This window comes from Mchenga conophoros, linkage group LG3, assembly GCF_057382185.1.
Source record: "Mchenga conophoros isolate Kocher_MC1m ecotype Shallow Benthic linkage group LG3, M_conophoros_male_GT1.1, whole genome shotgun sequence".
Taxonomy (NCBI): Eukaryota; Metazoa; Chordata; class Actinopteri; order Cichliformes; family Cichlidae; genus Mchenga; species Mchenga conophoros.
The window spans coordinates 56957316-56969639 of NC_140528.1; the positions used below are offsets into that span (position 1 = coordinate 56957316).

Below are 12324 nucleotides of genomic sequence, written 5' to 3' on the forward strand. Positions count from 1 at the left end.
AATGATGATGAAAGTGAGCCAACAGCCCATTGTTAATCAGTGCAAACAAACTGATCACCATTGTTAATCAGTTTTGGGTATTATGCAAAGGTACTGTTTATGAAGTTGAAGAAACTCGTTCCAGTTTGTGTTACACCTTTGCAAGCTTTGCTGTTTCCCTGCTGTAACTACATGCCACTCAAGTGTGCTTCAAGTCCACCGCATTGTAAGGTGTTAGGTTGTGAGGTCTAAGGACCTGGGTTAAGGCTTTGGGCTCTTCACACGTGTGGGTTGAAATCTCATTGCTGCAATAGGATCTTACCCAGGGCAGGCAGATGCCATCCTGTCCAAAAACACTCAGTGAAGTAGGAGACCATTTCTTTCCTACAACATTAAGAGCATTGCTGAATGTTCTGGGCTTCTAGTTTGTGCTGCACCTTTTCAAGTTTTACCGTCTAGTACTTGGCTAGGAGGCTGCTAGTTGTAGTGGTAGCATGACCGAGCAGTCTAAGGTGCTGGATTAAGGCTCCAGTCTCTTTGGGGGCGTGGGTTCGAATCCCACTGCTGCCACGCAGATGTAGCTGCAAAGTTCCCTTGGTGTTGGGTTTCATGTCTTGCCAATAAATGGAAAGTCCTACATGGCATGGAGATGAAATTCTGTTGCCACACGTATGCCAAGTCCAACTTGCAGGAATCACCTCAAGAGTAAATCTTTTGATGGAGGGCTTTGAAGTCTTAACAACTTGCAGAATTTTCCCACCAGTTTTCAAGTTAATTTGTTGGTTTTCACTCATGGTGTCATCCCTGACTAGTTACTGCTTTTAACCAGAACCTGCAGCCAGTGGGGGAGTGGTTAAGGTGGTGCTGTGTTGCACTCACCATGACTGCAGAGTTACAAAAGTGTCCTTGATTTCACTACAGTGGTGTGCAAGCACCTCACTCCCATATGGTCTAGCGGTTAGGATTCCTGGTTTTCACCCAGGTGGCCCGGGTTCAACTCCTGGTATGGGAACGTGTCGTTAATGTTTCCCTAAGCCAAGGTGTACCCTGTGCTATTCCTCTACTGGGATAAATGGGGATGGTTATTGGCAGGTACCTGTTGACTTTTGACAATGTGCTAGTGAACAAAGCAATCACAAGGAGCTTCTTAGTGCAGCACTGCATACCCATTTGCAACCTCCAGTCAATACTCTCCAAGCAGGAGCAGAATACAGACTTTTCCCTCTTCCCCTTAGGATTGCCATGAAGGAAACAGGAAAACCAGCCAAAACCTGGCTAAGCGCATGTCACGACACAAAACAGCTAGCTGGTCAGGCCAGTTCTCAGCAGTCTGTTTAGACCTACAGTTCAGTGGCCGCTCTTCTACTGATGAGGATGTACACATTCTGGGCGGGGAGGTAGGATAGTGTGAGCGGGGAGTCAAGGAGGCCATTTATGTGAAAAGCAAATGGCCATCTTTGAACGGAGGGAGCAGGACTAAGGGTACATGTTTCACCATCTTTCAGTGCTGTGATTGCAGAGGGAAACATAAGGAAAGCCAGCCAACCCCTGGCTAAGTGCAAACTTACTAACATTGTCAATCAGTTTTTTTTCAAGTAGTTTTAGTTCGACTAGTTTTTTTTTTTTGCAGATATACTTAATGTAAGATTTCTTACGATGTGACTTTGATGTGTAATAAAACATTTTAACCACTGAAAATGCAACATAGAGATGCAAAGAATCTCATTTCTGGCTCTTCCTTTCTCCAACCAAATTAACAGTCGAAATCCAGTCTGTAGAAAGACTTCACAATGCTTGGCTATTTATCTCATTTTATTTTTGTTTCTTTTTCCTAAACAACACAGAAAACACATCCACAGACATACAGACCAATTTGTGTACTTCTACATCACTGCAGCAAAGTGAAAAGCATTATATTCTCAGCATATATTCTCTTAAATCGCTGTAATAGCCGTGGAGAGTTTAAAGATAGCACAAGAGGGTAACATTAACCTGAAGCATCCATTAAACTCTCATTTAGTTATCAAGATTCTCTTTTTTCTCATAGGTGCAATGTATGATTTCCTTTCAGGCTTTTCTTGCATGTCCGTGATTAGAGGGACATTTTTTGTTGGAAAAAAAAGTCCTGCATCCTCATCCAATAAAACATCAGAAATATTTGTACTTGAAGCAACGCCTGGACCCTTTTCAAAAAGAAAACCAAAGGAGACCTAAAAGAAACCAATCAAACATAAACTTCATTTAAAAAAACCCCCAAAGGATTATTTTAAACGGTGAAAAAAAATATATGTTCGAGTCAGCATCTGCTGTCCCTGCTCCACGTGTGTTCTCAGAATGCCTTTCAAGGGCTATTTGCAAATTTTTTCCAAACTGCCTTTGTGTACTTGTACGTTCAGAGCTTTTATTTGTATGTGTGCATCATGAGCTCAGTTTTGGCGTAAAGAAACCATCTTTGGTCTCCAGTGTAGCTCATGTTTTTCAGCTGTCCTGGCTTCATATGTGCGCCTGTGTGTTGCTCCATGCCCTCTATCCGCCCTCTGTAGTCATTAGTGCCCTGTGTGAAACAGGCACGCTGCCCCGTTGCACTCTCACACAGCTTATTTACTTTGCCTCACAAAGCTGTAGACAGTTCAGACTCTACTAGATCCGATTGCAGTGCAAACTCTTCATTTAAATATCTTCTAAAGTTGAAGCTGTTTTTCAGCTTTCAGCATTTCACCCACTCACCTTTAATGGAGATGCAATAAAATGTGTTATTCTTTTAAATGTTGAAAGTTAGCCAGACACTAATTTCAACTCCAAGGAAAGAAGGAAAGAAAGAATAGCTATGCTGCAAACTGCACACAAACAAAGCAACATGAACATTATGAGATTGTGATAAATGCACATTTATTACTAACTTTCTCAAATTAAATGCATTTTGCAGTGCAGTTCTGCTTCCAGTGCTTATATTTTTGCATCAATTCAAACCTCTCACACGTGTTGCTGCTTCTTTTTTGTTTACTGAAACCTCTATAAACACATGACTCGTCCACAATAGATTGTTGCTTTGTGTCTTATCTAACTAGAGCTGCATTAAACTTTTGGCATGTGGTGAAAATGAGTTTATTTAGAAATGCACAAGATCTGATGAGTTATAAAGACTAAGAATTTCAGTTGTCAGTTGTTAATAAAGATGTTCTCTATAACATGGGGCCATGAGATTATATAACAGTTGGGTGTGTCTTTCAGCACTGAGATTTATTTTTGAGGCCTCATGAGGGTCTGTTCTGGTCTGCGGGGCAAAATGAGGAACTAACCTTATTTCAGCCACACAGCATGGAGAGTCAGTGCAGAAACAAAGAACACGCCTGCCTGTCCTTTAGTTCCTCTTCATAGTTCATGGTCCCTTCTCATGTTCACATGTTCAAATAACACACTCCATGTTTAACTTACAAACTTTTTTAGGCTTGTTCGTGTGTTTGTAAAGGATTAGGGTTATAAAAAAGAGCAGTTTTTATTAGAAGTGTATTAGAGTGAATGTGAGATGGACAGTCGCTTTTTACTTTTTTGCAGAAAGTGGATTCTGTTTATCTGGACATTGCGTTTTCATCTTTTGGTTAAACAAACCTTGTCTGATTCTGTGTGTGTGAGGGGGTTTTGTGCTTTTTTTGCATTCCTGGATGTTTAAGTAGTGAGAAAAGTGTTGTTACTGTAGTACTCATAGAAACAAGAGCCAAAACAATAAAAACAATAGGCAAGTCCACCCAATTATTGTACAGTGTTACATTCTAACTCTTACTGCAAAAAGGATCACAGCTATAGTCCCACACAAACACTTTGTTGAATGTTTCTCTGCCTGCCTAAGCATGTATCCTAGCATTCACACGCATGTGACTCGTGTGCTCGCCAAAGGATACTTGAACATGAGGATGAGAGGAACCAGTGGATAGAGCCACTAAGCTTCTAAATGGTAGACACCCTGCACTACCATCAGCAGCCTGAATGCATCTTAACTGTTTTAAGAAAATTATGTAATGAGATTATAAGCGGTTATTAGAAGAAAAACACAGTGTCTTACAGATCCTTTGTTTACAGGCTTTTTGTCTGACAGAGATCAACATTGACGACCATGAAGTCGGTTTTTCTGCAGCTGTTTCCAGCTTTTAAAAATTGACAGTTTAGATTTTTGTGAAGGAGTCACTCATGACTCATTGAGTGAATGCACTGTATGGCCAATTGGCTGCATGCAGTCAGTTGATGTCACATTTTCAGATTGCTTCAGATGTCTTGGATTCCCGGCTGAGCCAGTTGCCAAAAAAGTACCTGGTATCAGATACTACAATCTAATGGTAATGGTAACCTAATTATAATAATAGCTGCTGTTAGAACTCATGAAGTAAGACAAACAAGCGACCGCAGGATAAAACAGGAAAGCGTAATTGAATACGTGCATGTTTTTTAGCTTGTTCGCGTAGGTGCATTTGTTTTTGTATAACATCTGTTGCTTTCTGTGTTTATTTGCGTGTGCGTGTTTATTTCTGCTTCACCGTGAGTGTGTTTGTGTGTGATTGTTTATGGGGGGGCAGGCTGACGCAGCAGAACCAACTGCAGCTTGGCGTGCAATAGAGGCGGGTACACACACTCGTGTACACACACTTTATACACATGAGCACAACTTTGTATATACTACAGCTGCACAAACTGCTCACAAATGTGACGCTCGGATATTAAAGTGACATTTGAAACGACACGTTGAGCATGTGCAGATATGTGGAAGGACAAACATGCGCTCGTGGACACACACACGAACACACCATGGGATTGGTTTATCATGTGAACTGTCACTGTTGCTGCTTTTATTGCTGGAAAGAGACCACGTGAAAGAGAGAGAGAGAGCGAGGAGAGGGGCAGCGAGGGAGAGAGGTAAGTGTAATCAAAGGGGTGAGGACAGGGAAATAAGAGGGAGAGAGAAGGGAAAAGGAGTGAAGTGAGAGGATAGATAGATAGATAGATAGATAGATGCGTTGGAAAAGGAGGCGATCACCAGCACAGGCGAGGACGGGGGACAATGAAGATGAGGAGAAGGCGATCACATCCTTTAGAGTGCATTTCTTTAAAGGTGGAGCTATTTTCTTATTGTCTTATTGTCTTGTCATGTCAAGTGTGTCTTCAAATGCCCAGTCAACACATAAGTGTTGTGTTGTAGGGCTGATGTGTGTGTGTGTTCATGTGTGGCAAACCTACAGAGTTGGTTTGTGAAACGAGCTGTGTTTGTGGGACGATGAGGATGTGATGAAGAGGAAGGTGTAGAGAAGATACACTCTGGCTCACACCTTTGGGAGCAGCCCTGCAGTGTGCATCAGGGGAATCTCCTGACTGACAATTTAGTGTCTTTCGCCTCTGTTGTACACTTCTTACTGCTGCCATTGGGGTTTCTTTTTCACCACTTTCTGTTTTATTTTGAAATCTTTCTCGAGTTTTTGTTCCGTTCACTTTCTGTTTGTGACACACCTGCACGTATACTTCTAAGTTCTCCGACTCTTGATCAATTGTCAGATGGTCTTTTTTGTTTACTCAAGCTTTCCATGATCTCATCCTTACAGTGTTCCTTGTGTTTCACTTTTGCTTTCATGACTGCCCCTTACATGCATTCTTCGCCATGCTGCCCTATCATTTGTTAATAATACACCTGGATATTGTTCTTTTTTTGTTCTCTGCTTCCATGTGTGTCCTGCATTTGAGTCCTCTTTGTCTGGTGACTGTTGACATACATAAAGCATGTATGTAAAGTATGTGTCACCACAGCTAGCTACAACGGTGAACTGACATTTACTTGAATTCAGAAATTTCACTTAATTCATCTTAATTAAGCCAACAAATAAAACCAGGCAGGGTAGTAATGCCCTCTGTTGGTCTCTTCGTGATAAAGTCACATGAAGGGAAACTGCTACGTGCTGCCTAAAATACAGTGTATTTGCATTATACTCTAATTTTCCTCCGGTCTTTCATAAAAGTTTGGTCAGGCTGTTTTTTGAAAACATCTATATGTATGTGTAAAAAATACTATGACAAAGGCCTAGTTTTATACATTTCACTGTGTTGTACGATATTAAAATGACCACAGTTACTGTTACTGTCTACACATTCTGCCCCTGGTTAATGAAACCAAAGGATCATTTCCTGTGTCTTACTGATTCTTACTGTTAGCAGAGTGTCTGCACAGTTTTTGCTTTTGTTTCCTGAAAACATTTCTCTGCTACTGGAACAATAGAGCTGCTAGGTTTTCCTGTAACTACTAATTAGGTGCAGTACACACACACACACACACACACACACACACACACACACACACACACACACACACACACACACACACACTCCTGATCATCAGTGCAGTCAACAAACTAATTAAAATCTAGACCTTTCTTCACTAAAATGTTAACACACATTTCTTGAGTGGTGTGTATCATGGGTCTTACTGTTTGTCAGATATTTTAATAAAATATTCTTCAAAAGGCACCAACAGCTCAAGCACAGTGGAGAAGTCTCGTTCAGGGACTTGAGGAATGGAGGTAAAGACTAGCAGACAGCAGCTTCCTGCAGCTGCTTTGATTGACAGCTCACCTGCCAAAAAAAGCAGCCACTCCCCTAATGGTTACGCTTACCTGGAGTTATACAGTAGAACAACCGCTCTACAGTTGTTACAAAGGGGGAAACTTTCCAAGGAGACAAACACAGTTTTGTTTTAATAGCAGGCAGCAAATGTGCTGTGAAATCGCTGTAGCCTCTAGCGGCCACTAGAGGAGCTGTAGTGGCTTTTAGATTGGTTTAATTTTGTATCCCTGGAGTTTGCCTTTACTGTCTAAACATGGCAAAAAGCATCAGTAGTGTTTTGTTTATAATTTGCAAGGAAAAATACTTCATTTTCATTTCCATGTCTTTATGTCGTAGCTGTACACGCTGCCACGTGGGGCAGTGTGAAAAACATGTGAAAACAGCACTCACAGAGCACAGCTCCCCTCTAAGGCAAAGGGCTAGACTAAAACTGGTGTTTTATGATGGTTTTATTACAATATCGTGACTTTAGCCTGCTAGGGCGACAATGTGATGTTGTAGGGCAACATATTAGAAAATAGTGTGTCGTACAGCTCTCGCCATGCTCTTTCATGTAATTTATTACTGGATATTTCTGTTTCTTCAAATTATTTTGAGGATCGACTTGAAGGTCAAGTTCAAGTGCGTAGCCATCCTATATATTCATGTCCCCCAATTGCTAGTATACTGCTGTGGATTTTGAAGATGATCCATCGAAAATTGTGGGTAATATAAAGCTTTTATTGATTTTCACATTTGGTGCAACCTTGATTAGATTTTCACCAAAATTAAATCAGCTCAAGCTGTTATTGGTATCTACCATCACACAGAATTGAACATGATATCATGAAAACTTTGGACACTAGACAAACAGACAGACAAACAAAGGGAATGGATTACATACTCCCCTCTCTCTTTTGGGGGAGAAGAATTGGAAATACATATGCTCTCATTCATGTTTGGACTAGTGCTGGTGTCTTTGCTTTGCCCCTTCCTTTTGCCCCTCCATTGTTCTTAAAACACTTTTTGTGGTGTAGTGAACCAAGTAAAATCTGCTTCTGTTTCTTCCCTTGTTTTTTTGCACTTTGCCCTCTTTGTGATGAACTCTGCTGGTTCTTCCATTTACAGTTTGAGATAAACTTTCAGCCAATCACAGATTGCCCTGAGGTGAGAATTTGTTGATTTGCTGGAGCGTGCCACAGGCGTGGTTAAACGAGCTGACTAACGTGAGCTATGCAGACAGGCAGGAAAAAATCTATTAATGTTACTAATTAAAGTTTCTCTAGAACTCCTACAGTTTCTTAAAAAACTGGATTATAAATGGTGGCAATCAAAAAAATTTCCACTATAGAGACCAAAGCACCTGAGATTTAAGTGTTTATGCTTTAGCTGTTGTTTAGCTGTTTACACCTTGCATCTAGAACTCCTTTAACGACGATGACCTGCGATGTATAATTGCATCCTGGATCGCCAACTTTTGTACTAATTCAGCACTTCTTTATTGTTTTGTGCCACAGAGCATTGGAAATAATATAACTCCTACATGTTGGACCTTCACTCATAGAAAAGTTGTTGCTGCACATTTAAATATTTACACACTCTCACACCCGGAGCTGCTCGTTGGTTATGTAATGTCTGGCTAAATAATTCATGTTCGTTTTGTGTGTTCACTACCAGATGATACGGAAATTATTCGCAGACGTGTTCGAGCTCACTCTGGTTTCTTCCTGATGAAGCTTTTCATGTCAAATATGCCAGGCCGTGCCAGAGACAGTCAGATATGTGGATAAGTAGGAAGAGGAGGAGGAAGTTAGTGATAAGGATTTGTGTGTCAGATAAACACTGACGGAGATATGAAGACGCTGGTTTGATGCACCCCTGCGAGTAGTTTCAGGAAATAAATGCATGTTGATCAGGCGAGGCAGATCATTTGATTTCTGCAGAACTGGAGGCTGACTTTAAGAAACTTTGTGAAACAAAAAAGTCAATGATGAATCGATAAAATTTTACAAAAAAAACTGGTTACGCTGTACACTTGGCATGCAGAGGCCAAGGAGGAACTCGTGTTCAGGAAATCTGTGTGGATGCATTACACAAAACACAAACTCAAAGAAACTCACAAATGCTGATTTGAGTAATTTTGCTATCAAACATCTGCTGTTTCCTATTTAAAATCATGCTGTGAGTCTGCTGTGTGTGCGAGCGCTTTGTTGTTGTTGTGGTTGGTAAATGTATTCTGACATACATTATGCAAGTGTGTTTCACTTCTATAACTTCATCATGTTTTCGTCACTGGAAGAAATGCACTCATATTAACATATCGAGTTTCTGAAATTGACAGCAGTTGTTTTTCCCTGTAAGGTGAATTTTATGTTTAACATAAATGCTGTGTATGTTGAACATATTTTCCTTTCTGCTAAATATGTATTGGTTAGTGATGCTAGAACTTTTAAATTGAAAGAGACAGCCGTAACTCCATAGTTGAGCTCGTTTCTGACACTGGGAGAAGATTATTCCCATACCAGGAGTTGAACCCAGGCCACCTGGGTAAAAACCAGGAAATCTAGCCGCTAGACCATATGGGAACCAACTGGGATTTTATACTTTCTGCAGCTGCGCATCCTCTAGGGTCTGCCTAGATCCCTCTTATATAAGGTGGATCATCAGGCAATGAGCATAAGGGTCCGCACAGACTAGTCCGCTGGAGCAAATACACCTGCATCCAAGTAAAGTATTACAGGGATGACGACTCAGTGTCAGGTCTCCAGCTATCCTTGTGCATGTCCACAAGTTAGAGGACATACACAGGGTTGTTCCCAGGACTTTTGAAATTGGGGTCCAGCAACTAGTCAGTGGTTATATAGTAATACAAACTAGCAATATAACTTGAAAACTAGTGCAAAATTCAGTGAGTAGCTTAGCCACTGAGATGAAGGCCTAGAGACCAGTTGGCAAACTTAGTCGCTAGGGAAAAATATATATTTTCCGACCTGCTTGCAAGTAATGGGTCCACTGAAGCATGTGTACAGTATATGCACAGGTGGTAGGGACTTGGAATAAGGAGAGCAGAACTACATAAAGATGTTTTTCCCTTTTTCATTTAATTTGTTTATTACTACTGAGGCTTTAAAAAAACCATTAGTTAGTTACCGGATATGTTTTTACCCCCGCTTGAGGAAGAACATTTTGTTATCTGACTATAAGAGTTGTGTCACATGTACAAACAACAAACTAGCGTTTGTTCATGCCAAGCAGCTTCAGGCTGAAGGCCGGTCTGCTGTTTGACCCAGCTCACATGACAGGGCTCAAAGTGCCACTGGGATTAGAATGTACCTTGAAATGTTTGTTGTCCCGAAGGAAATTTCCCAGTGGATTTCAAAGAAGGAATAAAAAGAAAGAAGATGAGCCTAACTCATCAGCTCTCCATCTGTCTCTCTGTTGGATCTTTTGTGTGTGTGACTGGAGCAGCTCCCAAAGAGCTGTCTGACATTTCAGTGTGCCTGACACTTTTAAATGAGTTCATTTGTCTGTGTCTCCTAAAAGTCCTGTTGTTAGAGAGCCTGAATGAAGGAGGAAACATCTCGTTCTCACAGGACTTTAAGCAATTGTGCTTTTGTGAAGCTCAGCTTGATGCCAAGCTGTTGCCAAATGCAGTGATTTTTATTAGGTTAAAGTTAATTTACTGTTGTGTTGGAACAGATATTTCAGCCAAATAAGTTACCAAGATATCACTAATGTCCTGGTTTCATGAAATAAAAATGCAAACTGTATGGTTTGGGTTTTTTTAGACTAAGCTAGTTTTTTTTGGTGTGTTTTTTTTTAAATTGGAGTTTAGTAGCACATTACTGTCTACATTACGGACCTTTTTCCTTTGGATGTTTTTGCTTCCACATGTCCATTGAAGTTCTTAGCAAAGTTACAAAGGCAAGGCTGGGATGGTTTGGTCATGTGCAGAGGATGGATAGTGGATATACTGGGAAAAGGAAGATGCACCTGCCAGGTAGAAGAAGAGGAAGGGGATGGGTCATGTGATATACATGCTCTTTGCAGAGACCTTAGACCCACTTTTGGAGTGCTCAGAGTTAACAGATCACTGCCATGTCATTTTTTGGGGGGAGCCAGACATGACTGTTAATGTTAGGAAGCTGTATCCACAAACTGTGCAGGTCCAATAGACAGGCACATTGAAAAATGCCTCTGTCTTCATTCTCAATCATCCAGTTGTTAAGTGGTTGAGCAACTGGACTTCTTCTTTTTAGGTTCTGGGAGATGTTTTATTCACATCTATGAGTTCTGAAAACTTAATGAGTCTGTGAATTAAACGTGAATCAAGCCAGGTAGTGCAGTCAGGTGTGCTTTAGCTTGTGGTGACATTAAAGCTATTTTCCCAGAAGTCAAACCCAGGACACCTGAGTGAAAACCAGGTTCCTAACTGCTTGACTCCCACATGGGAGAGTGTGCAAGGCTACCTCCACTCTTATGAAATTAAGGATATTGCCATAGTGCAGTCTTGAAACCCCCTTGAAACTGGTTGCAAAGAAGGTGCTCCATCAAAGAAACTTGCTAAGACTCTGTTTTAGCTGCCACAAATTTGCATTGAAGCCATTCCTCCATTGCACATGAATAGCTTCCACTGGTACCTTTGTTGATCCATAAGTATGTGGATTCCTAAAGCCTTTTTGAGTTGAATTTGAACTTGCCCAGGGCATACCCTGCCTCACACCCTATGGCAGCTGGTATTGGCTCCAGCCCCCATCCCTTTCTGGGACTACACAGACGCACATACAAACACACACTGAGCCTGGGGGGTCTGAAGCTGGAGGCAGTGGACTAGAAAGAAACAGGCCTGACATTTAGACTGCTGGCAGAGTATTGTGGTATCAAAGAGTCACATTTTACTCCTCTAATAGGGCCAAACAGAAATATGAGCTGGGAGGGGAGTAGGTTTTTGACGGTTGATTATTTGTGGCTAAGTATACCAGACTTATTAACTTCATACGTAAGGCTACAGCAGTGGGGGTGCTGGTAGAGCAGTGGCTGCATCGCGTGGGACACTTTTACATAACCACCAATTAGCCCGGATTTAGACATAATTTATAAACTTCTCTGGTTCTGATGCGAACATAAAAGTATATTGAGCCACGAAATTATGAAACCTACTCAACATATGGGAAGAAAGAGGGGGGTAGTGGGATCAAATGGAAATAACAGAGACATGGAAGGAAACTAGTTACATGAGTAACTCTGAGTAAGTACAGGAGTGGTTTGACAAAGTAAAGCAGTTATAATGTCGTGTTCCAAGGGTTGGGATAACATCCGGCTTGGAAATGAAACATTTCTGGATCATTTACAATCTGAAATAGGAAGAGTAGAAAGATAAAGACAAAGACAATTAGCTAAACTGTCCCATATATTCACCACACAGTCATTAAGTCGTATTCTATTAAGCTTTTGTCTGTACCCTGCCTGGGGGAGAGAAGGGAGATAGGTGTCTTTTGATCTTAGAGTCTGATCGCAAGAAATCAGTCTGTGGAAGATAAGTATTTTTTTTTAATTTAATTAAAACCAAAGTCTTCTTGTAACTTTATACCAAGTGCTTAAATCTGACAGAAGTCTGAATGTGGGCTCTAGTTTGGACTGTAGGCCCAAACCTCCTCCTGCCGCCTCTGATGCAGTTCATAAATGTGACATTTCATTGATTCAAATCATGACTAAGGTTTCACTGTGGTCATGAAGCCTGGTATCAGGACTTACCAAGTGTTTTTTTAC

General features: G+C 41.0%; 1 protein-coding gene and 2 non-coding genes across 3 annotated transcripts in view; all 3 read left to right on the forward strand.

Moving 5' to 3' along the window:
• Positions 1–12324, forward strand: part of nhsl2 (NHS-like 2) — a 225123-nt gene that overhangs the window by 59226 nt on the left and 153573 nt on the right. The window lies entirely within an intron of this gene.
• Positions 468–549, forward strand: trnal-aag (transfer RNA leucine (anticodon AAG)). The gene has a single exon. It is a non-coding gene; the product is annotated as a tRNA-Leu (tRNA).
• Positions 920–991, forward strand: trnae-uuc (transfer RNA glutamic acid (anticodon UUC)). The gene has a single exon. It is a non-coding gene; the product is annotated as a tRNA-Glu (tRNA).